Source organism: Liolophura sinensis, chromosome 12 (assembly GCF_032854445.1).
Source record: "Liolophura sinensis isolate JHLJ2023 chromosome 12, CUHK_Ljap_v2, whole genome shotgun sequence".
NCBI classification, from domain to species: Eukaryota; Metazoa; Mollusca; class Polyplacophora; order Chitonida; family Chitonidae; genus Liolophura; species Liolophura sinensis.
In genome coordinates, this window is record NC_088306.1 from 25,042,110 (window position 1) to 25,067,035 (window position 24,926).

The window sequence follows — 24,926 nt, forward strand, 5'->3', positions numbered from 1 at the left end:
TATTAGTGATTGTCATTTCCCCGATGTCCGCCGATTAATGCGACAGAAACAATTGCCAACAGTCCATTGTCCCAAAGACTATGTTCAAGAATCTGGCAATATCGCGGCGTGAAACAAAAGTTTAGTCGTTCGGTCGGATTCGCGCGTTGTGTGGTTTCAGTGGATTGTTTGCCTATAAAGGTCCTGGTTATAAGACGTTGGATCTATTTGTGCCTAATGCTATAATGCCTAACGCCATTAATGCTATGAGATGAAAAAATAACTACACTGCAAATCAAATAGCTGGCCGGCCTGTTGTTGGTGAGTGGCACGTTAATTCACTTATGGTCCTAAACCTTTTATTCAATTAAAACACTCTGCGGCCACAAACTAGTTTAGCAAATCGAAATTATTTTAAAGGCCAATGGAAAACGTCTCAATTAAGGAATTTCTTCTAATAAATTATTAAACCCTAAGAAACTCGGAGTGCATTTCCCAGCCTCATCTGCTGATATATCCAGCTTCCACACGTTCTGTACGGCGCCAGAACTCCCCACTCCAAGCGTTGGCTAAACTGTATATATATGTACATAACATTATATATCACTTTCTAACTTTTATGGAGTTGAATAGGTGTTCTTACTCAATTTTTGCTGCAAAGAACCTCGTTCTGACGTTCATGGTGGTAAATTTCTTTGGAGCTACCTCAAATACATCAAATGCCTTCTATATTAGCGACGTCTAGTGAATTGCAACTAACATCACCGCATTGTTTACCTAATCCTTCTTAAGCTATAGTGACAAGGAACGTGTAATTAGCTTTCATTTAAGCATGTATATGAACATTTAGAATAAAACCTTAATTGAGGTGGGCATTTACAAATTTAATTATGATGGTTTTACTCTCTATCCTGCAGTTCTTTATTAATCATCTTTTCAGATGTATTTGCTCCATCAATGAAAATAAATCAATCAATAAAATTCACATTGCAATTCACAAATAATTAAGTGGTATATATGTATGTATAATTTTTATTCTTACCTTCTGCTGTGGTGAAAGGTATAAGGAAAACACGAAATAGCCTTCTCAATTCCTACATCGTTATATTCCAACTGCTGTTAACTTCAAACATTTGTTCTCACCAGGGATACCTGCCGGTGCTAGAGGTGTAAAATGGTGTAATCATGGTGTAGTTTTACACTTCTGATATTCCGAATCCTTGCTGAGAACTAAGGTTTGAATTTGAAGCTTTCGATGGAATACAAGGATATAAAAACTTAGTTATTTTTCACTTAGCGATGTAAAACGACTTAACCATGCATACTGTTACTCAGTACAGCTTAATGTGATTTGAAGTACATCGCTGCATTTAGAATAATACAACGATTTACACATTCACATATTTCTGTGTGTGTGCTTTTTTTTGTAAATATGCACACTTTGAATGTCGAAGAACATGCACTGGTCACATGATCACGCTATCTTTGCAGCATAACATACATATTTATTCATACATTCATATATATCCTGCATGGGTGGGTAACATCCATATGTATACCCCGTGGGTTGGTAGGGCTAAAAAAACCGTTGATATATGTAGTACAAGAAGGAAATCAAATTAAATGCATTCCAATCACACCTAACAAAAAGACGAATGTCTTTTTTCTAATCCAGTGGGACCAGCGCGTGGGGATTGGGGTGCGGGCAAAACAGAAAGGGCTCATCCTTAACCCGAGTAAACGTGAGTATCCCTAACACCCCTCCTTCCCCATCATCCCGACCAAAACAGGCCTAAGTAAAAATTTGCTTTAATCGAGCTTTACTTACACCTCATTTCTAAGCGGCATGTTGGGGTCCATTTTCTTCTATAGTCATTTTCTCGAATTGTAAAAGTAGCATGCTCTATTTGGAAAACTCACTATGCTTTGCGTGTATCCCATGTACCCTATTGTGGGCATATTGGGTGAGTTTTTCCTATGGCAACCGTTCATCTTTATTTGCCAGTGATCTATTTATTTTAATAAGATTAACTCAAAAATCATAGATCAGGATAGAGCGAAATAAATCGATTAACTTAAGTTTGTCGCTGAAAATGTTTTATATGATTAAACCGGCGTCTTGCTTCACAAAGGTTTGCAACTGATTTAGCTTCGACCAAGGCAACAATGACGTCTGGGTGTGTGGAGTAAACAGACGGTATACAAAGAGATATTAAACCGCCAGATAAGGTGGATCCCTGTGAATGATTAGCTACTTGAACCGTGTTTTTTAGTAAAGCATGACATCAAAAATTGCCAATTGCCCTCTGTTGCCCGGGCAGAGATTTCCGGAGATATATGTTCGACAACTCGCTCTATTGTTCACTTTCCCCCCTTCCTTGAGAGCTGCTAAAGAAATTTCTCTAGGTTATTGGCTTTCTGGGATTCTTCTAAATGATTCATTTCAAACCAACAATTCTCTGTTGACTTATTTCAGTCGCCGCATTCTCCCGAGTCACAAACGAGGTCTCGAAAGTCACGCGCTCGGCAATCGTCTGCTCGAAGAGTTGTCGTCTGCTCGTTACGGTTCGACCGGCTTATGTTCGTTTGGGGCCACTTTTTCGCCCCCAGAATTGACAAGTCCATTGGTAAATGTAAACAACGCTACGAGATAAGCGAGCAACGTTTAACCAGCTACAACGTGGAATATTAACTTCTATTTGAGCTTTCCTCTGGCAAGAATAAAAGACCACAAGGATGTGTTACCAGAGGTCAAGTAATACAGACTGAGGTCACCACACGTAGCGAGGGGTGCTAATGGCTGGAAGAATCCGAGCATTAATCACGCCTGCTGGCTCGAATCACCCCGACAGGAAATTACTCGGCAAAATGATTTGTAGAAAATACCCTGGAGATGGGTATTTACACAAGTTAGTTTTATGTTCCGCAAAAGGGACAACTTTTCAGCCGTGTTATACCAGCTCCAGATTGAAATGTGCTGAAACGGCTCACATATTTTTTTTTATAAAACTCTTCCTACAGTATGCCCTTTTGGCTTAAGGCGTTTGTCACAAGGCATGGTTCAAACACCTTTTTGTAACATACAAATGAAATGTTTTATATAAGCACCCCACCCCCCTCCACACCCTCCCCGCCGGCCTCCTCCGTGATCCGCAATTTGAAAAAAAAAATACTGCAGCTATATATTTTCTCTTCGGCTTTTTGCCAGAAAGTTTGCCACATAAGTTAACTTTCCGAGACAAGTTGTCGGTTTCTTCTTTTACCCTAAAAGCTATAATGTCTTAAATTTACAGGACATACTTTAATTTTCTAAATGATAGCATAAATACATTGTGCTATGGCTGCAAACTATTATGGTATATATAACAGACCTGGTCTGTTACTCCAGCAAAGAACCTCATACTTTTTTCGGTGTAATGTGCTGTCCATAGTATACTCGTAATATTTTGCTTTGGTAACATTATATTCCAGCATAAATTTTAGAATCTAAATCATGCACTCAAAATCCGACACATTCATGAAGAATATAATTTGATTGATGTTTTACGCCTCACTCGAGGATATTTCACTTCCATTACGACGGCCAGTATTATGGTCGGAGAAGGGGAAACCTACTGTCATCCGCAGGTTGCTGACAGACTTTCCCGACTACGAATGTCCTTTAAAGCACGGTTTGTTATAAAACGACCGCTTTATAATACACAAATAGAAAATGAACTTATTCCACCATCTTTTTCAATGTGTGATTTATAAACGAACCATGCATATTCAAAAATCGTGAGCGCCTAAATCAGTTATTCGTTTTTATTTATTTGATTGGTGTTTTACGCTTCCCTCATGCATATTACCTATATTACCCATTAACCCACCAATCAAATATTATCCGTATGATATATCTTACATACCATTACGTAAGTCAACTTGGGCATATGATATACTACCAAAAAATCTTAACCAAAAAGTGATCTCGCACAATTTGGTAAAAGTGATAATATGGCGGTCTATGGATAGGGCGTCTTATGGCTACTGCACATGTATCGAGATGTTTCCGTACAAGAATACAATTTATGTAATACGAAATCCGGCTTCCTAAACTGAATTTTCTTCAAAATGATAGGCCTGACAAGCAAACACAATCCTGTCTGTTGAATAACATGCAAATTTCGCTCTTAACTACACCTTACTGGGAGATGGTGTAGATTCCTGTCCTTTAACTTTCATTACTCCGACTGGGGTCCAAGTCGATGTATATCATGTCACACGGGAATGTCAGGGATTTAGGTTATGAGAATTTTATATTTACACAAGTATTTCCTAATGTAAATGTTAATATCGGAATCCAAAATGATGCAGAAAAGCAGCAGCCGATTTCTTACTAGGTCCGATTGGTTCCCAGATGACGAACTTATCAATAACCCACAAACTTTTGATTTATTTATTTATTTGATTGGTGTTTTACGCCATACTCAAGAATATTTCACTTATACGACGGAGGCCAACATTATGGTGGGTGGAAAGCGGGCAGATTGCTGTCAGACCTTCCCACGTACGGCCGGAGAGGAAGACAGCATGAGCTGGACTTGAACTCACAGCGACCGCATTGGTGAGAGACTCCTGGGTCATTACGCTGCGCTAGCGCGCTAACCAACTGAGCCACGGAGGCCCCCCACAAACTTCTAATGCATTGATTATGCGGTTCTTGGTATATTTTCAACGAATCATCTGAAATCATGGCAACAATAGATCTCAAAGAGATTATTAATATTTTCATGTGATGCAAAATCTGTGGACAAGTTTTGAGATATACTGTAAAAAAATTAAAACAATTTTAAACAATTTCTGGGACTACTGTATGGATTGTTTATGATAACAAAGCGTGAAAATATTGCTTTTGAATATACATAATACCGTCTCCATGATTGGAACAGTGTTTTTCCTTCAATACTTATTTCACTAATCAACAAATTGTAGACTCGATTTTCTGTATTTGGTAGAATTTGTTTGTAACATACATGAATATTGGCATGGTGATAGTTAATGGAATGATCTCTTGTTGAGTCTTGATTCATTTGTTCAACGCCGTGCTCAGTTAAGAATATTTCACTTTCATAAAGGTGATCAGTTTTATGAGTGGAGGGAACTAAGCGAAACTACTGACCGTCATCAGGTAAGCTACCTGACAAACCTCTTGGCTCATTTGTAAAGGGCCTGAAAGTAGCAGTGAACCATCACCTAATGCATCTTAGCCGTGTATCAAGGCCCTTTTTTGTCTCGAATGCACAAAATTTACATCGTGTTTTCATATTTAAGCAACTGCGCTGTGATGGCCCGAGGGGATATGGATCGTCCACTTCATCAGCCGAAAACACGGTTTCATGTCTGACTTTCTAAATTTCCCACTTTGGCAATCAGTGTCAGGGAAAATTATAAGTTCTAGTGCGTGAATCCACTATCAGAATCCCTATAGCCGATTTAGCGAATCAGACTTCGTGGACATCTATGTTGGTATGACGCTGCCTCACTAAAATACCATGTCCTACACAGATACATCCTACACATTTGCTCACACCTGGCTGACCAATGCCTGGCCTTACCAAAGTCAGTCAACAACCTGCGGATGGTCGTGTGTTTCCCCCGGATATAGGTTAAATATTCTTCAGTGCGGCGTAAAACACAAATGAAATAATAAAATAAATATACCACATTTTAGCTGACATGATCTGAAGTAAAGCTTATAGACCTATCAAGCCCGTCCGCAGTTCGGTCATTCGAATTATTACTTCCGCATTTTGGCAAGTAAATTTAGGTGCCAACTCCAGTTTGACTATCGCAGCGTAACCAATACGGTCGCTGTGAGTTCAAGTACAGCTCATGCTGGCTTCCTCTCCTGCCGTACGTGGGAAGGTCTTCCAGCAATCTACGGATGGTCGTGGGTTTCCCCCGGGCTCTGCCCGGCTTCCTCCCACCATAATGCTGGCCTCCGTCGTATAAGTGAATTATTCTTGAGTATGGCGTAAAACACCAATAAAAAGAAATAAATAAAAAGAAATTTTCAAACAGAGCTGTTTTCTAACTGGCACTATGTAATTTTTAAGCTCTCCCTTTCTGACCTTGAATACAAATCATCCGACGATCCGTTAGCAGTTTGTATTAAAGCCTTAACAAGTCAAGCAGTTATAAGTGTCCGTCATGGGACCAGCGCTGGGCCTCTCTGTTTTGGTTGAGCACAAAAGCGAGTGAGTGAGTGCTTGGGGTTTAACGTCGTACTTAACAATTTTTCAGTCACATGACGACGAAGGAATCCTTAGAGTGCATGTAATGTGCCTCCTTGTTGCAGGACGGATTTCCACCACTCTTTTATCTAGTGCTGCTTCAGTGAGACGCCTTACCGAAGGCAAGTAAGCTGCCCCCCCCCCCCCCCACCCCCCCCCTCGAGCCATTATACCGATACGGGTCAACCGTCGTTGCGCTATCCCATGCTGAAGGCCAAGCGAAGAAGGTACAACTCCCTCTTTTAAGGTTTTAGGTGTGACTCGACCCAGGATTGGACCCGGTATCTTCCACTCTCGAGGTTGAGCACAAAAAGAGAAGTAAAGAAGCATGCTTTTCTTAATTTAGCTTGCATATTTTTGCCTAAACACGGGACAGGTATAAGGTTTAGTTTTAACAAACATTTGACGAAAATGAAAAATTTACCAGAGAAAAGAGTTTGTACGTCTGCCAAACCTAGAAAATGCCTAACTTGAAATTTTTTTTCTCGTCAATATGCCTATTCACATCGACAGGGATTTTTGTTGGTGTTTTTCTTTTTTTTTTCTTCGTCTTGTTTGTAGAGTAATAGACCTGGAAATGGGAGTGCCTTCCATATTATTGGCGATTGCATCTTTATTTTGCTAAAATTTAAAGAAATAATCTTGGATCCATTTATATTTTTAATTTACACAATATATTTATTTTCTATGGAAACTCGTTAGTCTCGGTTAATGTTTTCTCCATGGTGCCATCATATTATTCCAGTTTCTCTTATGTAACTTGAATACATATCGAAATCATCTAAACATAGTATTCCATGCATTTTCTACTGGACGAGAAAGCAACAGACAAAGGAGCGCGTCTTCATGGATACATGCAAGCACTCATTGAAATTCCCCTGCTGATATAGCTTTGGAGAGCTTTTCGTAATGGAAATAAATAGCGGAGAATTTAACGCCCACAGCAATATCCGGTGTGTATGGCCAATTTGTGGGAGCTGATGAAAGAAACGAGCTTAAATTCCCGCCCATTACATGAGTATATTGAGGGTAATTGGAAGATAATAAGGGAATTGATCTGCCGTTGTTGGCTCGATTCCTCTCTAAGAGATTGTAAATGACAAGAGGATTTCCATGGGTAGTTCCCCTATCACTGCTTATTTGCCCGCCATTCGCTCTAATTCGACAAATAATGCGCGCAGTTCCGTTAATTTTTTAGGTAATCAGAATTACCGATTTTCCTTTGAGATCTCTACCTCGAACTCTAGGGGGTTTCCCCCGGCTCGCTTTATACGCGCATGCCCGGTACGCATGGAGTCCCCGGTTCCCGACCCCGTAGACGGGAAGGCTTAAGACTTGGGCCTGTCATTTACGCCGTAATCTACCTGTCATCCATCCCGGCACCCCTCGGGGGGCCTGCTGTAACCTTAATGACACGAATTAGAATCATAAGATTGGGAAATAAAATGAGAAATAATATCTGAAGAGACGAGCCAGGATGGTGCGTCAGATGAGCATGAGTGTCTACAGGGGGAGGAATGGCGACAAGAAACTGCGACACGTTAAATACCTACCCTGTTGTCCAACCCGTCTCTAAAGCCCAGGGTCCGTGGGGGATTTCAAATTTAACTCTTCCTGAAAATGGCTCAGGAAGTATCGAACTAGCCCCTAGTGGTACATAGCTAACTGCTCATTAGATTCCCATATAAATTCTGTCAAGAAAATTGGGCACCTTTCACCAAACGAGACCGCTTTGATCGTCGTTTCCAGCTTTCGTTTCGTTTTATATTCCGATATTTTTTATATTATTGTTTGAACCCCAAGTCGAGCACGTTATATGTATATATATCACTCTCCACTCACATCTTTATACAGATTTGTGTTGTATATTGTACCAGCATAGTAGGAATGTTATACTTGTAACTCCATTGGCCATGCATGGCAGGTCTGCCAGCAACCAACAGATGGTGGTGGGTTTCCCCCGGGCTGTGCCCGGTTTCTTCCCACCACAATGCTGGCTGCCGTCGTATAAGAGGAATATTCTTGAGTACGGCGTGAAATACCAATCAAATAAATAAATAACTCCATAATGCAAACATGAACACGACGCTTGCCATGCAGAGGTACGCATCTAAAGTTAAAGATTTAACGTCCAACTTAGTAGGCGAACTACAGTATCAAAGTTACCTAAGTATGGCGAGAAGAAAACGCCTAATCAGTGTTTGTTAGCAATAACAACAAATGTACCAAGTCGAGCTATATGTCGATGATTGGTTATCCAGCCAGCTGAAAGATGATGAGTTGAACGATACTCTTGCAATTCGAGCCCTTTAATTTGCTATCGCGGTAGTTTATTGTTATTATCAAAGCCGGCTCAAAAAGGCGTGAGTTCGAATCGACCTCTCACTAGATCGGGTTCCAGTTTGCTTGCAGAGGTTTTTCTTCAAAATCATTCGAAGAAATACACGCAGGCCTCTCTGTTTTTGATTAGTGTCACAAAATAACTTCCACACCTAATCGTATATATCTGTGAAACAGGTCAATGAAAAGAAGAGAGAAAATACAGGCCACGTAAATAGGATTCCATATGTACATATTCATATATTTTATTATCAGCAAGTTTTGCACAATAAAAGACCAGATAGAACATCATTTTACAGACACTCATTGGAATTGGTAAAACAAATAAATACAAAATAGGGGCGAGTATCTGTCCTTAACATTGGCAATCAGTCTACATTGACGATGATTGGGTATGTGTCTGCATGGTTAATTAAGAAATTACCTGTTGAACTTAGATCCCAAGAAACAATAATATAGGGTTCATCATACGATATAAAAGACTACAGCATAGAGAGTAAAATACGAGCAGCTTGGAAATATTTAATCTTGGATTAAGGCGGAGAAGCGAGAGCTGGATTCGAACATGCGGCTTTGCCAGATAGACACAAGTAGGTAGATACCCTCACAGTACGTTTTAAGTATTGGACCACATCTTCTATACCGGTACAAGGCAAATCTGTCGCCGGTACTGTCGAACTGCATGGTCCTGGCTACATTATAAAAAGAAAGGAATTTAAAAGAAAAAAAAAAGAATAAAATCATAATGGCTATATGTATGCTAGTTATCTTGTCTTATGCATGTATACATGTATGTGAGAACGTAATACCATGCAAATCTTGCAATAAAAGCGTTTACATGTACTTTTGTATAATCTTGGATTTAGAACAAATCGAATTAAAAAAAAAGACTTTGTGTGAATAAAAGAGCTTGACATTTTTTCTTAGAACAGGTGATTAGACGTCATTTTGACGTTAAATAATGAAATCTTCTCTTCGCCATACACGTCGAGCTTTGCTGTTCCTAAGAGCACGGTCATTACCATGATGGCTCTATGGTATAATATCGGTAATAAACTTCACTAATATCAGACCATCCGGGTAGTCTATTAGATAAACCGTAGGGAATAAAACGAGCCGTTTGATTGGGCGGTTAATCATTGTGCGCGGCAAGATTATCGATTGGAACCATCTGTGGGCGCGATTACATCCCGGCGTCTAGGCCACGCCCACTTCGCACGAGACACTCGCTCGCTGATGTCGTCGAGTCTTAATGACCGTAAATACCGGGTTCTCCGCGCGGTGTAAACGGACACAACCGATTCCAAACTGTCCTCGTGGGATGAAAGTCAAGTCAAATATGGCTCCCGGAAGAAAACAGATTCTGAATGGCAGAATTAATGACCGGAGTGTCAACTCGCGCAGGAATTTTGGCATCATTTGAACACTGGACGAAGATTAATGAAATGATATTTTATTCATAGTGGTAATATTTCAACAGACCACCCCAATTCGGTGTGAACCCCTGGGGTTCCGGTTTTGGGTAGTGATTTCACGTTCGTATGATTCTATATTAGGCCTCCACAAAGGTTGATAAATCTCAAAGGCAGTCCTGTTTGATTTCATAAATTTATGACTTTGCAATTTCGTATAAACCCGATATAGCGAATTTATGTACACCCTGCCAAAATGAGCCTGTTAAAAAGTTGTTTTATTTTTCACAGAAACAACGGCAAATGATATAAAAGTAGGTATTCCAAAGCGGCGTGGAAAACATAATAGTCATCCTTTTCTGATATATTTGGTATAACTCTACAAGTTAACATTTAACCTAAAATTAGCTGAAACAGTTGCACTCTCGGATTGTACAAATTACTCTTATGTAATTGGTTAAAATAAATAACATGGCGGCGTCATCGAAATTCTTTCCTTTTTTTAGCATACTTTGAACTGCGTTATCTCAGCTATGTAACATCACAGAAATAAAATGTTGCCGATACGCTTTTTAAACTTAATGTGTTGTTTTCTTTTCAGCTTTTGTTTCGTCAAATTATATTTTATGGTATTTTATGATTTTATGCCCATTATTAAAGACATAATTCGTTACTTTGTAAAAATGGATTTACGTGAAATCATATGTGGATGCATAGTGTCACTAACCTAAATTCTATGTCCCTATTAACAATGCAACATGGGACAAATTTATCTGTGTATACTCTGGCCCATAGGCTATTTGCATAAATCTGTAGATAAATTTATTATATTTGTTTGTAATTAATTCAGTGGATAAAAATTAAAATTGAAGGAGGCATTTTAGACATAGTTCTCTGACTCATTTCAGTTCGAAAAAACATAAAAAATCATTATTATTATTTTTTCTTTTTCTTTGCAAGTTGGAAGGACATGACAATTTTATTCTGAAGGAGCTTAAAAACGAGATAGAACCGATACTGAGTGTAACCAAATGCTAGCAAACTTGCTAAGTTTTTCAGCTATACTGTCAGAAGGAGTAATCATTTAAGGATCCCATTGTTTCCTACAAAACACTATTAGCTATTTATCTGTGTACTCTATAGAAACGATACGGAATGTAACAAAATGTTAACAAGTTCGCTAAGTTTTTAAGCTACTGTCAGAAGGAGTAATCATTTAATGATCCCATTTTTCCCCCACAAAACACTATAAGCTATTTATCTGTGTACTCTATAGAACCGATACTGAGTGTAACCAAATGCTAGCAAACTCGCTAAGTTTTTCAGCTATACTGTCAGAAGGAGTAATCATTTAAGGATCCCATTGTTTCCTACAAAACACTATTAGCTATTTATCTGTGTACTCTATAGAAACGATACGGAATGTAACAAAATGTTAACAAGTTCGCTAAGTTTTTAAGCTACTGTCAGAAGGAGTAATCATTTAATGATCCCATTTTTCCCCCACAAAACACTATAAGCTATTTATCTGTGTACTCTATAGAACCGATACTGAGTGTAACTAAATGTTAGCGAACTCGCTAAGTTTTTCAGCTACTGTCAGAAGGAGTTATCATTTAATGATCCCATTTTTCCCTACAAAACACTATACGCTATTTATCTGTGTACTCTATATAGAACCGATACTGAGTGTAACCAAATGTTAACAAGTTTGCTATGATTTTCAGCTACTGTCAGAAGGAGTAATCATTTAATGATCCCATTTTTTCCTACAAAACACTATACGCTATTTATCTGTGTACTCTATATAGAACCGATACTGAGTGTAACCAAATGTAAGCAAGTTCGCTAAGTTTTTAAGCTACTGTCAGAAGGAGTAATCATTTAATGATCCCATTTTTTCCTACAAATGACTATAAGCTATTTATCTGTGTACTCTATAGAACCGATACTGAGTGTAACTAAATGTTAGCAAGTTCGGTATGATTTTCAGCTACTGTCAGAAGGAGTTATCATTTAATGATCCCATTTTTTCCTACAAAACACTATACGCTATTTATCTGTGTACTCTATTCAACCGATACTGAGTGTAACCAAATGTTAGCAAACTCGATAAGTTTTTCAGCTACTGTCAGAAGGAGTTATCATTTAATGATCCCATTTTTTCCTACAAAACACTATACGCTATTTATCTGTGTAGTCTATAGAACCGATACTGAGAGTAACCAAATGTTAGCAAACTCGCTAAGTTTTTCAGCTACTGTCAGAAGGAGTAATCATTTAATGATCCCATTTTCCCCTACAAAACACTATACGCTATTTATTTGTGTACTCTATAGAAACGATACTGAGTGTAACAAAATGTTAACAAGTTCGTTAAGTTTTTCAGCTATACTGTCAGAAGGAGTTATCATTTAATGATCCCATTTTTTCCTACAAAACACTATACGCTATTTATCTGTGTACTCTATTCAACCGATACTGAGTGTAACCAAATGTTAGCAAACTCGATAAGTTTTTCAGCTACTGTCAGAAGGAGTTATCATTTAATGATCCCATTTTTTCCTACAAAACACTATACGCTATTTATCTGTGTACTCTATTCAACCGATACTGAGTGTAACCAAATGTTAGCAAACTCGATAAGTTTTTCAGCTACTGTCAGAAGGAGTAATCATTTAATGATCCCATTTTTCCTACAAAACACTATAAGCTATTTATCTGTGTACTCTACTGAAAATCATATTGTACGAAACTTAATTCCCTGTTTTAGTGGCATTGTGACTTTCTCTACAACCTCAGTAGGTGATACATGTATATTAAAATAGAGATTCACCACCAGATGTCGGAGTTTTCATCAACTTGCGAGGATCGTGAAAAAATTTGGCGGAAAACAGCCGGTGGAAAGTGGGAAAGGCAAGCAAATTGTCGCGGATGATTTCGTGCATGTTAATGGCGGTTAACAAACTGTATGTTTAAGTACCAATCTTGTGGAATAGACTTTAAATCTATCACCTTGTATTGGGGGTACTGATGCAGAATTCCCTCGAAGTGCACGCATCTCGTTACCAGGACGAGCCACGGACAACTATCCAAAACAAAATCAAGCAATCGAACTCAAGAGTCAGACGTACTTTTAAACCTGTTTGTAATGATATTGTCAATGGTTGTTTTAAAACGTTATATAGTTTAACATCTGAAGCATCATATTCGACACGGAGAACTGGGACACTCCCGTTAGGAAGTGTGGTGGCAATTCAAGAAATTAAGTTCTCTGTTTCAGTAATATTGTGATTTTCCCTACAACCTCAGAAGGTGATACATGTATATTAAAATATCGATTACACAACAATATCAATACTGAGTTCAATGATCTGGTCGTAAAGATGAATTATCACATCTGTCTTGCGGTTGAACTTTTCGACAAGTTTCAGAAACATGTTGTAGGCCTACTGAGTTTTAGTCAGTGTGCACAGCTCAGGACCTCGTGCTACAATGCAACCTTACACGGAATGTCAACCGAAAAAAATGTCAGGGGCAGTAATTCTGACTGTATTTCCACTGCCACATTTCTGCCCAAAGAACCGATTTGTGCTGGCCTTGCCACAAAATGCAATGAACTAATATTCAACATAATTTATATCATGACTAAAACATACAAATTCACCCGACAGTCCACTGTTAGCCTGTTTACTACAATACGGTAACTGATAACGTCAGTTGTCTCATTCATTGTACGAAAAAGAAGCAAAATCCTGACAACGAATCATGTACATATAGGCATCAAACGACAGCTACCATTCGTAGTTATACATCCATACTGGGTGTGCTGAATCCTTATGAAATGAATTTAAATGTCCCAAATTTCTATCACATATAAAATTTACGTAAAGCTTAGATGAACGAGTGTGAAGGGTTATCTCCCTTCTTCCAGTCAGGTGGGTCGTGAGTTTTCTCGAAATATGGTGTATTTACGACCCGTGTGGTGAATTTGCTGTGTGGGTGGTGTTTTGTTCGTTTCTGGGGATCTTCTGTTCAGTGAATTTTTGTCTCTTTTGCATTTTTGTAGTTAAAATTTACGTTTACTTTTCACCAACTGCTTCTTCTTCTTGTTAAACTGTTGTGATCGACAGGACTGTCGACTCCAGTGTTTGCGTTTGTAAATTCCTTTGTGCAGACCAATCATGGGATTATATTGTTACGTTATATTTTTGTAATTATTTTTTTTTTTCAAGTTTTAGTCTTAGTTTTAGTTGTTGTTAATACTACTGTAGTCATCTGCTGTAATTGCACCGTAACTCAGTATTCGGTGTCTCAGAGCTTCTGTCGTCTATCCCTTACCCTGAGTCGTCCCAGGGGCTCTCTCTGTCTCTCTCTCTAACACAACATCTTCATTTAATCAAGGTCGCGATGTCCGACATCATACACCTTGATTTACTGAGCCAGATTAACTCTTCAAAACCCTGAACTTTCCATGAGATTATGGAGAACTAAATGACGTACAGAACAGGTAACTAGAGGGTCCACGTAGGCAGGCAAAGCAGATACCGGTACTCTTCCATGCAACTAGCTGCGACCTCGTGCAGAGTATTTCCTCCCTTGCTTCACCGCCAGATGTCGGAGTTCTCATCAACTGGCGAAAATCTCGAAAAATTGGCGGAAAACAGCCGGTGGAAAGTTGAAAAGGTAAGCAAATTGTCGGGGATAATATCGTGCATGTTAATGGCGGTTAACAAACTGTATGTTTAAGTTCCGATATTGTGGAATAGACTTTAAATCTGTCACATTGTATTGGGGGTACTGATGCAGAATTCCCTCGAAGTGCACGCATGTCGTTACCAGGACGAGGGACGGACAACTATCCAACAACAACAAAATCAAGCAATGGAACACGGTGAAATGTACTTTTGAACCTGTGATATCTTCGTTGGTTGTTTCAAAACGTTGTATAGTTTTACATCTGAAGCATCATATTCGACAAAGGGAACTAGTACACTACCTTTACGAAGAGTGGTGGGAAGTTCAGGTTTACCAAGGAGGATAATTTTGTAGCTCACATGTCTCGAAACGGGACGGCTTAATGGCCGGAGTGAAAACCCGGAATAGGGGTACCCAGGTATCTGTAATTGGCGATTACTACTGTATCGTGTATCGTACCAAACTCAACGGATTTAGAAAGGTCGGTTTCTAAGCTTTCTAGACATACTAGAAACGGTTATAGTACTTTAATCCTGCCCGGTACAGCGTCGACTGTACTGAAATGCGATGACGGTAACCATTGGCTTTGGCAGGGGAGATAACTGGTGTGACGATCTCCAGTGTACGTTTCTTACAGCATACACAGCCATGTGGGCTGTGCAAAACCGTATTGTGTTTAATATAAATTCCCAGCATGCTTTTGCCCAGGCGTTAAAAAAGTCTCAAGATCCAAATTATCTGCTGGACCAAAATACAATTAAATTTTCGAGATTATGCTTTTGCTATCAATAATGAGTATTCTTTGAAATATGTATTTAAAAAATCTATAATACGTATTAAATAATTATCATAAACTGTTTTTAGAAATTTACTTAATTTAGTTTTTGATAAATTAAGCGAACTGTTGTGATGAATGTTTTTGCAGTACTTCATTGTACTGTTACTGAATACAAGTTATTATATTTCATCACATTCATTTGTAATACAGATCTATACTAAAGCAAAAGCGTAAAACTGGATGTGGAGACCCCATAAAAGATGTAAAACTGAACATAATTCTAGTTCATATTATATCTGCTCTGATATATATGCAATCAGATCAGGATTCTGATCTACAATGTTATGTGTTAATATTTCGACTGGTACCCAAATGCAGGAGAATTTCGTATTTCTTGATAAACTAGGTTGGTTTTGTAGTTAATTATTACATTAATAACATCTTCACTTGTTAATTTCACTGTAGAATAAAAATCAATTTTTTACAGTTATGTTTGGGTATTTAGATACAGTTGGGCTCTTTTTGAAAGTGGGGAGGGGTCGAATTTTCATTATTTTCCTCTGCTGATAGTGCTTTGAAGTTAAGATTAAAAAATATAAGGTAAAAAGAACATTGTGTTGGCCTGGAGACAAAGTGTGAGATGTGAGATGTCCAGTTGTTTTAAAAAGAGTCACAACTGCCCCCACATCTCACTGAGTGAAAGAGGGGAGAGGTATTAATTAGTGGTCAGGTATAACAGGCAGAACTTTTTTTGTTGAAACTCAAAAATAAAAGGTTAAGAAAAACAATTTTAAAGGATATTGGGAATATTAATTAATAATATACTGGGCACTACATATAAACTGAGGTTTTCAAAATTGCACATGCCCTTTCTACATTCATGTACCAAACCACGAAATGAAACTACTACTTTTCTTTTCGATATTCTCTTATTCTTGTTAGTGGTAACCATATGTGCTTTTTCAATTAACACCATGTTGATATCTCTGGGATGGGTGAGTGGGCGCCTAGAATTGGAGAGTGGCAGGGGCAGCGTATGTGAAATTATTGAACACAGTCATGGAGTATTTACATTTGCCAACACAATGTATGTATATACAGGCTATACCGTACTCATTTATTAACATTTTACCAATGGAATTTATAAATATATTAAGCCATGAAAATATCCCTGTCACTTATGCCTGCTAAATGTTGACTTAATTAAATAAATAGAAAAATCCAATTTGTACAAAAATGCTTACAAGCACAATAAAAACAAAACAAAAATTATGTCCATAATACGAAAACTTAACATAATTACATAATTTATATCATTATACAATACATATGCACCTTCATTTGAACAGTGCAGGTCAGACAAGTTTTGTATTTTTAGTTACAGATTTGAAGTTTTGTTTTGACAAACATTGAGAGAAATACATAAAGGAAGATATTTTAAAATTCCTTTGAGGCTTCTTGAGATCAGTATTTAAACACTAGTCACTGATGTACATTCTTAATTGTAAAAGCGAATGTAAATTTGAGTGGTAATCCCCCATCCTTATAGAAACACAATAATTTAGTTTTCTGTATTATTTGACAGGAATTGTGGTATGGATTTCATTATTTACAGAATATCCATAAGGCACACTGTGGCAGATAGGCCTTCCACGGAAGCCAAAGCAAACAGACATTTAACACATGTGATTAACAACGTTAACCCGTAAGGTGGAGCAAGCTTCTGAAGGGGATGTGCCGTCACCTCAACCTCGGCACTGCTCACCTATCACCTCCACTCTAGTTATTTAATTGCATTATGGCAATTTTGAAATGAATTCTGAGGGATTATGAAAGTTCAACAAAGCCAGTTACTTCCAGTCTGCACTTTGATTTTGTTTTGTGACGTCCCCTTGAATTCTTGTCTGGAATAGGATTGTACTGAAATTAGAGCCTTGAAATTATATAAAAATTCCTAAATTATAAGAATATAATCTGCCATAAAATCACTCATGTTATGAAGTTTTACCCACAGATTAAAATAATACAGCTTGACAAACTTGAATACATGTACATAACTGTATGCCACATTTTTATGTCAAAAGTTATTACTTTTAATGTTTACAGCTCATGTTACTACATTTTCTTTTCAAATTTCCAAAAAGTCTGAAAAGGTACTTCTAAAACCATATTATATCTAACATTTGTAATGGTAAAAATATAGAAACTTGTAAATATATCAGAGCAACTGTTTTCAAAATGTTTTTTCTGTCACCACTTTTATTGTCCAAGTGCATAGTTTTGTAAATGGTCCCACATAATTTTTAATATTTGTCTTAGATTTTTCAGAGTGATCATTTAAAAGTTTTGGAAACTGTGATGTTATTTTACTAATATCTTTAAGCCTTTGTGCTCTGTGAAAGTTTAAGGCTGCTGTTTTTGTTAATATGTACATAAGATCCACAAACCCTGGAGGTGCAGAGGCCGGCACGAGCAATGGTGCACAGTTTGTGGACAAAAGTATATCAGGGGGCAATAAACATTGAAAAACTTTAGCAGACAACACAAGAGAATCTCCCTGGAATTGACCATGACGTCGGTTTATAGCTGCTCAGCTGTGCCTGATTTCCTGATGGTGGATGTATCGTTTTTCATATTTCTTGTGAACAAATTTTCAAATTTTCAAAGTAATACATTTGCTTGCTTTCCTCGAAATTCTTTTTCTTTCCTTTATATTTTACACCACATGTATGTTTACATTATCAGAGGTTTTTGTCACAGGTTTATTTAATAAAAAGATACTCCAATGCGGTCGCTGTGAGTTCAAGTCCAGCTCATGCTGGCTTCCTCTCAGGTCTGTCAGCAACCTGCAGATGGTCATGGGTCTCCCCCGGGCTCTGCCCAGTTTCCTCCCACCATAATGCTGGCCGCTGTTGTATAAGTGAAATATTCTTAGGTACAGCGTAAAACACCAATCAAATAAATAAATAAAAAGATACTCTGAAACAAAAAGAAAAAATATTGTCAATATTGATGCTAAATTTACCTGTACCGACTCTGTTCAGTCATTACTTCATTTATTTAGTTGAGATCGCATCATCTCCCCTAAACAATTTTTGGGTGGACTTGATTATGGATTGTGAGTGCTTTTTCCATTTTGATGTACTGGGTGGGCTTTTTGTCCCAGGGTATTTTGACTGCAGGCTTTTTGTCTGGTAGAGTCCAATGTCACTTACCCCAATCATGGTAAAACTTTTGAGCCAGGGACACACTAGGCGGATTTTTTTCGCCTGTAGGGACGACCTTAATCGCCCACAAGGTACGTTGGCAATATTTGCAGCATAGTTGCCGACACACTAGGTGGATTTTTCCATTGATTGTTTTCAGTAAGTTACACCATGTGACGTAGTAACCCATGTGACACAAACAAAACGTCACAGGTCAGCACAAATCTGTGTTTTTTGATTTATCAACTCGATCGCCGAAAATCACTGGAGCGGACAGACTATGCGGACCTAGTGAAATCTCCGGCATTTTTCCTTGCTGGTATCTGACATGTTTCATAAACGAATTTCGGGTCAGGCAAGCTTGTCTGTGGAATACGTCGTCGCCGGCGGAGACACACTAAGCAAATTTCTAAAAATTCACAAAATATGCTCGTACAAGGGGGAAAAAATCCATCTAGTGTGTCCAATATTATAAAATAAATCCATTGTTCCATGGGTTAATGTATAATGTGCTACAAAAATCCAATAATGTTGTAAGCAGATAAATTTAAATCTACTAAATGGTATGACAACAAAAATATATATTTATAAAGTATACGTAATATTTCGTTCACTTATGAAGTGAATGGTTCAGGAACATGAAAGGAATATATCAAACCAGATAATAAATTTTGTAATACAATTTGTAAATGGATTTAGGTAAAGCTATAATGAACTTTATAAATGATAAATTTATAAATTTTATAAATATATACACTAATGTAAGCATGCAGGAGAATCTTAATATGTAGATAAAATATATCAATGCTAAATATCAAATTCCATTTACGTACACTTTTAAGACTTAAAGTGAAAATTACATTAGGTTTAAGATGTAAAATATTTTATTAAATGTATATACAATGTCTGTCTGGAAACGATTACAGTGGTTTATTTAAATTTAATAAAATATTTTATATCTTAAACTTTAAGTAGTTTTCACTTTAAGTCTTAAAAAGCGTTTATAAAATATATCACACATGAGAAATACTGTTTAATATGATTGACTTTTCATGCATACCTTTCAGAAAAGCACGCATTCCAATATTTTACTCAATTTTTTAAAGAGTAACTGTGCAAAATTAATTTGTGAAAATAGCTATCTGTATGGAAATTATTTAATGCGTTTTACCGATTTTTTAAAATATTTTTATATGTTGCATAAAAACCTTGGTTTTCCCATTTTCCTTCACTATTGATAACAGTAATATATAATCTCTAACCTGAGTTGTATTTTGGCACATAATAGGGGGGCCTATACTTTGTGGATACAAAACATACATTGGTGACCATCACGCCATCTATCTCCCCTGCCGAAGTTCAGAGGCTGTAATTGCATTTCATCACCGTCGACTCTGTTTCGGGAAGGAATAAAGTCCAATAATCGATGGTTAATGACACAAATTTAGTATGTCTTTCTAAATCCGTTGAGCTGATGAGAACAGTAGTTTTCCAGTAATTGCCATTTGCAAATTCTTGGGTTCTGTTATTCCGGGCTTTCCTGTGTAACGCGAGCAACTGAGTTGCCTTCCTTGGCCCAACCAAGGTCGTAGTTGAGGTTACAAACGGCATGAAATAAACTTCATACCAATCCGAGCCTGCCCAACAGAGTCGAACTCAAACACCTGGGGCCGGTTTCATGAAGCATACTTAGTGTTTAGTATCCCGTAGCTAAGTGCACGTTATATCTCTACAACATGTTGCCATGGTAGTTAAGGGCTTACTTAACTAAGTGCACTTCATGAAACCGGCCCTAGGGTTGTGAAACTTGACGATAACTTTCATGAACAAAGGAAATCAAGAAACACAACATTACCCTGGTCAAGACCTAAAAGAGCAATTATGTAGCTTCCCACATATCCTAGGGAACATTTACTACAGAGGGAGAGGGTGGGAAAAGGTCTAATAATTTGCCATCTCAGATCACCCAGGCATGCGTGGTATCTTGTGCGTCGATCTGTCCGATGGAAGCCAAGATTGTGGTGTTTTAGACCTCTACATATACTCTCCACCCCTCTCTCTGACGCACAGCCAAAGACTGGGGTTTCATAAATCTCATAAAATGGACTACCACAAAAGTCGTTCCTATCCGAACACAGCATAGTTTTAATTACCTTAATAGGGCGGGTTTTCTAAAGGAATTTGATCATCAGCGAAATATGTCCAAAAAGTTTACAGAAGAAAAACCCACATAAATTGAACAAATATATCCAAGGGAATTAACTCTTCCCTTACACATGTATTCGAGGTTTTCATTCCGGTCATTACCCTGTCCCTTTCAAAACCACAAAGACATAGGCCTATGCATATTGGATTACCATAATAGACTGCATTTAGATCAGGATAGATTTGACTATTTACAAGAGGCCATTGAAACAAACAGTGCTCTGTTTTATTTGAAATTTCAGAAAAAACATCATATTCCAACTAAAGTGTTACAAACTTTGACAGACCAACTGTCACGGATACATGATCTGAATTGAGATATGATTCTGTCCTTGCTAAATAACCTCTTAGTAGATTTGATATTTCAGAAGATGTTATTAGTTGCATTACTAATGAAGCTTTCCACTGTGATACTTTTAAGAAATGTCCCACAGTTCGCAGTGGATCATTAAGAAGTAATTTTAGTTGGAACAAGTTTTACAGAGAAATTTAGATGTATTTTTTTTTTTATCTGAAACAACCAAATCAAAGGATGTTGAGTGATTGAGTGCTTGGGGTTTAATGTCATGACTGCCAGATCCTAACACCCTATCGTGCAGTTGTAGGTATGTAGTTTTAGTATGTGGATGAAGTAATCACAATATCTTGATCATTTGTTCTTTAATGGGGTATAAATGAACTTTGTAAAGAAAAAGAGTATTGGGTAATTTTTTGATACACTGATTGATTTCATGTTTGTGAGCCTAATATTTTTCTCCTTTTCATATGTACAGTGTACATTGGCACTGTTAGTTGTTACTTGAAAGATTATTATCATTTTTTGTGGAAATATCTACCCTCCGTATTTTGAATTGACCAAATTCAATATCTTCTAAGGTAGAAGATGTTCCGGTATGCCTGGATTTGTACTGTTTCTCTCATTTGCATAGTATCAAAACCTTACATTGCGAATGTCGATTCTTAAACTGTTTCTTGCCTTTACATCCTCTCGTTTATGCATGTTTCAGGTGATGTACCTGATCCTGGTAAAAAAACCCTTCTTAGTGATTGAAAAGAGAGTTGTTACTCTGGAAATAGATGGTTTGGTGATAGTATTTGCAAGTCACGTATTTAACATGTAATACGAGGAAGCCACACAGAATTCATGCAAAGGTGAGATTCCTATGTGTTCTATATTCATTGTTTGTTTGTTTGTTTTGTTTTGTTAGATTTTTTTTATCATCTCGAAGCACAGTTGAAATGAAGATAGTACATGCACCAGGGTTCAAATGATCTCTGAAATTCTGGAAAGATATTAAATTTACTGAGGTTGCAAAGTGTTTGCCTAAGGTTTTGAAAAAGAATTTATTTTGGAATGTACATTTGAAAGCACTTAAATTTTTCAGTTTTAAATATTATGTTCTGATTGGACTGATAAATAAGCTAGCAAATATCCATTTACCTCCATTTTCTAGGTTGTAATTTAACTAATTGCTTCTTAAAACAAATTTCAAATTGGACACCATTTAGAGCCCTGATGTAATGCGGTCTCTTAGTATTAGCATCTTCTGTTAAACCAAGGATATACTCTAGCAATGATTTCTTTTTTTTTTTTTCTTTTGAAGTAAGGTGAAGAATGCATGCTCAAATCTGATTTATAACCTTTTAATGTTCTCACCCATGTAGTCTTGCTCAAGTTTGCTGGATACCACTTGGGGCCTCCGTGGCTCAGTCGGTTAGCACGCTAGCGCAGCGTAATGACCCAGAAGCCTCTCACCAATGCGGTCGCTGTGAGTTCAAGTCCAGCTCATGCTGGCTTCCTCTCCGGCCGTAAGTGGGAAGGTCTGCCAGCAACCTGCGGATGGTCGTGGGTTTCCCCCAGGCTCTGCCCGGTTTCCTCCCACCATAATGCTGGCCGCCGTCGTATAAGTGAAATATTCTTGAGTACGGCGTAAAACACCAATCAAATAAACTGGATACCACTTGCTTCATGGTAAAGTTTGCCAGTATTCACAAACTTGCCAGAGGTTGGTGGTTTACTCCAGGAGCTATTTTCTTCCACAAATATTTATATACCGCCATGGTAAAAGGGGAAAATTCTTGGATATGGCTGGAGACAAACATCATGTATCATATAAAGTTGTCTGTTGGTGCCTTTAACACACATGCAGTGTGGATACCCTTTGAATATCAGATAAATTATGATAAAACTAGAGGAATGAATTGCGTTGCAAACTGTTAATTTGAGGTATGTTTATGTACATGTGATTTCTGCGACCCATGGATGTAGATTTTTTGGCCATTACACTATCAAAATGGTTTCCACTGCAGATGCTTGGTGGATCTGAGTCCATCAACTGAGAGCAAATGAAAGGCCAGACAAAGTGGAATGCCCAGTGAAGTCCCGTCATTCCCGAACTCCCTGATGGAGTTTCATTTGAGTATAGTATCTCTGTTTGACACTGAAGTTCACTGTTAAACATAAATGTTTATTCAGCGATGGTTTGGTAAGATATTTTGTTATTTCTTCTGTCAGTTGGAAGATTAATAGTGGCTCAGAACACAGAGTCTAAAGCTTATCTACAATGGAAGTCAAACCCCACTGAGACATGAAGTTGTGCAAATGTAATTTTGCATGGATATTTCCAAAAGGAAGCTTGTAAGTCAATGTATGCAGGCACATTTTTACATCAGGATAGAATGTATTGCCGCTGTGCATTTTTTATGCACATGTAATCTGTTTACTGTTTCCAACTGACAAATTTGTGAATGCTTTCGAATGAGCAGTTGATGGGGAAAAATATGTTGAGATACGGATTTCCACTGATTTTGTTTCTAATGACACAAATGTAAACTGAAACTAAGAATCTATATTTTTGTTATAAGATTATTGCCTCTAGATAATGTTGATGGAAAACAATTCAGTTTACATGTTACCCTAATTCCTCAACCATTTTGCATATGGAAGAGCAACTTTCAGCTCAATTTGTGCACATTTTTGGATTCTTGATCTTATTTTTTTTTAAAAATTTTTGGACACAGAACTACATTGGTTGGGTTGGTCAATTTCAGTGCTTCACATGAAGTATAATTTTATCAGTCTACACAGAGTAATTCCTTCACAATATGCTGAAATATATATATATATATATATATATATATATATATATATATATATATATACACAACACATGAAAAGTTTGAAGAATTACAGTACATCATCAAGAGTTGAAGCTACAATCTAACTCTTCAGTATGTATAGTTTCGTGTTGACACCTGTAAATGGATGGTGTTTGTGCTTCGTTTGTTTTGATGTTGTACGCTTATTGCCTTCAAATTATTTGTATTAAAAATGATTCATTTTAGTTTTTATGACAAAATGAAGCTGTAGTTTTTCTTTTAAATGGTTTCATATGGAAGTTTCATATTGCCAGTGGATGTGTTTCCTGTTCAGTGCTGTTCAATATAAGCTGAGATAACATTTGACAAGTTCTGTGTTTTGCATCAAGTATTAAAGTTTTGGTGTAACAGTTAATTCCAGGTAATTAAGACAGTTTGATCTGTGTGGGTCAGAAGCATTTGAAGGATTCCTATTAGAGTTTTTATTAGAGTAAACGCTTATCTTCATTTGAGTGACATCTCTTATAATGCAGCGAATTTGCTCAAAAGTTGTACATGTAATTAACATTTTCTTGTGTTTAGCTGTCTGTTCATTCCTATGTTAGAGATGTATATGTAAGAAAAGCGTTTGCTTTAAAGGGCAAAATCACATTCTTACATACTCAGTGTTTTAATCAGAAAAAGATGTAATGAAAGACTTTATGTATCATACATGTGTGTAGTCACACATTACTTACCCCGCATACATAAGCCCTTATTACTGTTCGAATCTTTTGTTGATATGCTGAAGTTAGATCCTTAGCTGTGCCTGTAGCAAGTCACATGACTTGTGTGGCCAGCTTTCCACTGTTAAAGGTGCGTTTTGTCAAACCTGTGTTTGAATAAATTAATAATATTGTCATATGAATTATTGCTTGATTTGATTTGGACTTCAAAG

At 37.3% G+C, this 24,926-nt stretch overlaps 1 long non-coding RNA gene across 1 annotated transcript; it reads left to right on the plus strand.

Moving 5' to 3' along the window:
* Positions 1–14,583: 14,583 nt before the first annotated feature.
* On the plus strand, positions 14,584–23,982 carry LOC135479652 (uncharacterized). Its single transcript, XR_010445876.1, has 3 exons — positions 14,584–14,689; positions 21,898–22,042; positions 23,201–23,982. It is a non-coding gene; the product is annotated as an uncharacterized LOC135479652 (long non-coding RNA).
* The last annotated feature ends 944 nt before the right edge of the window (positions 23,983–24,926 follow it).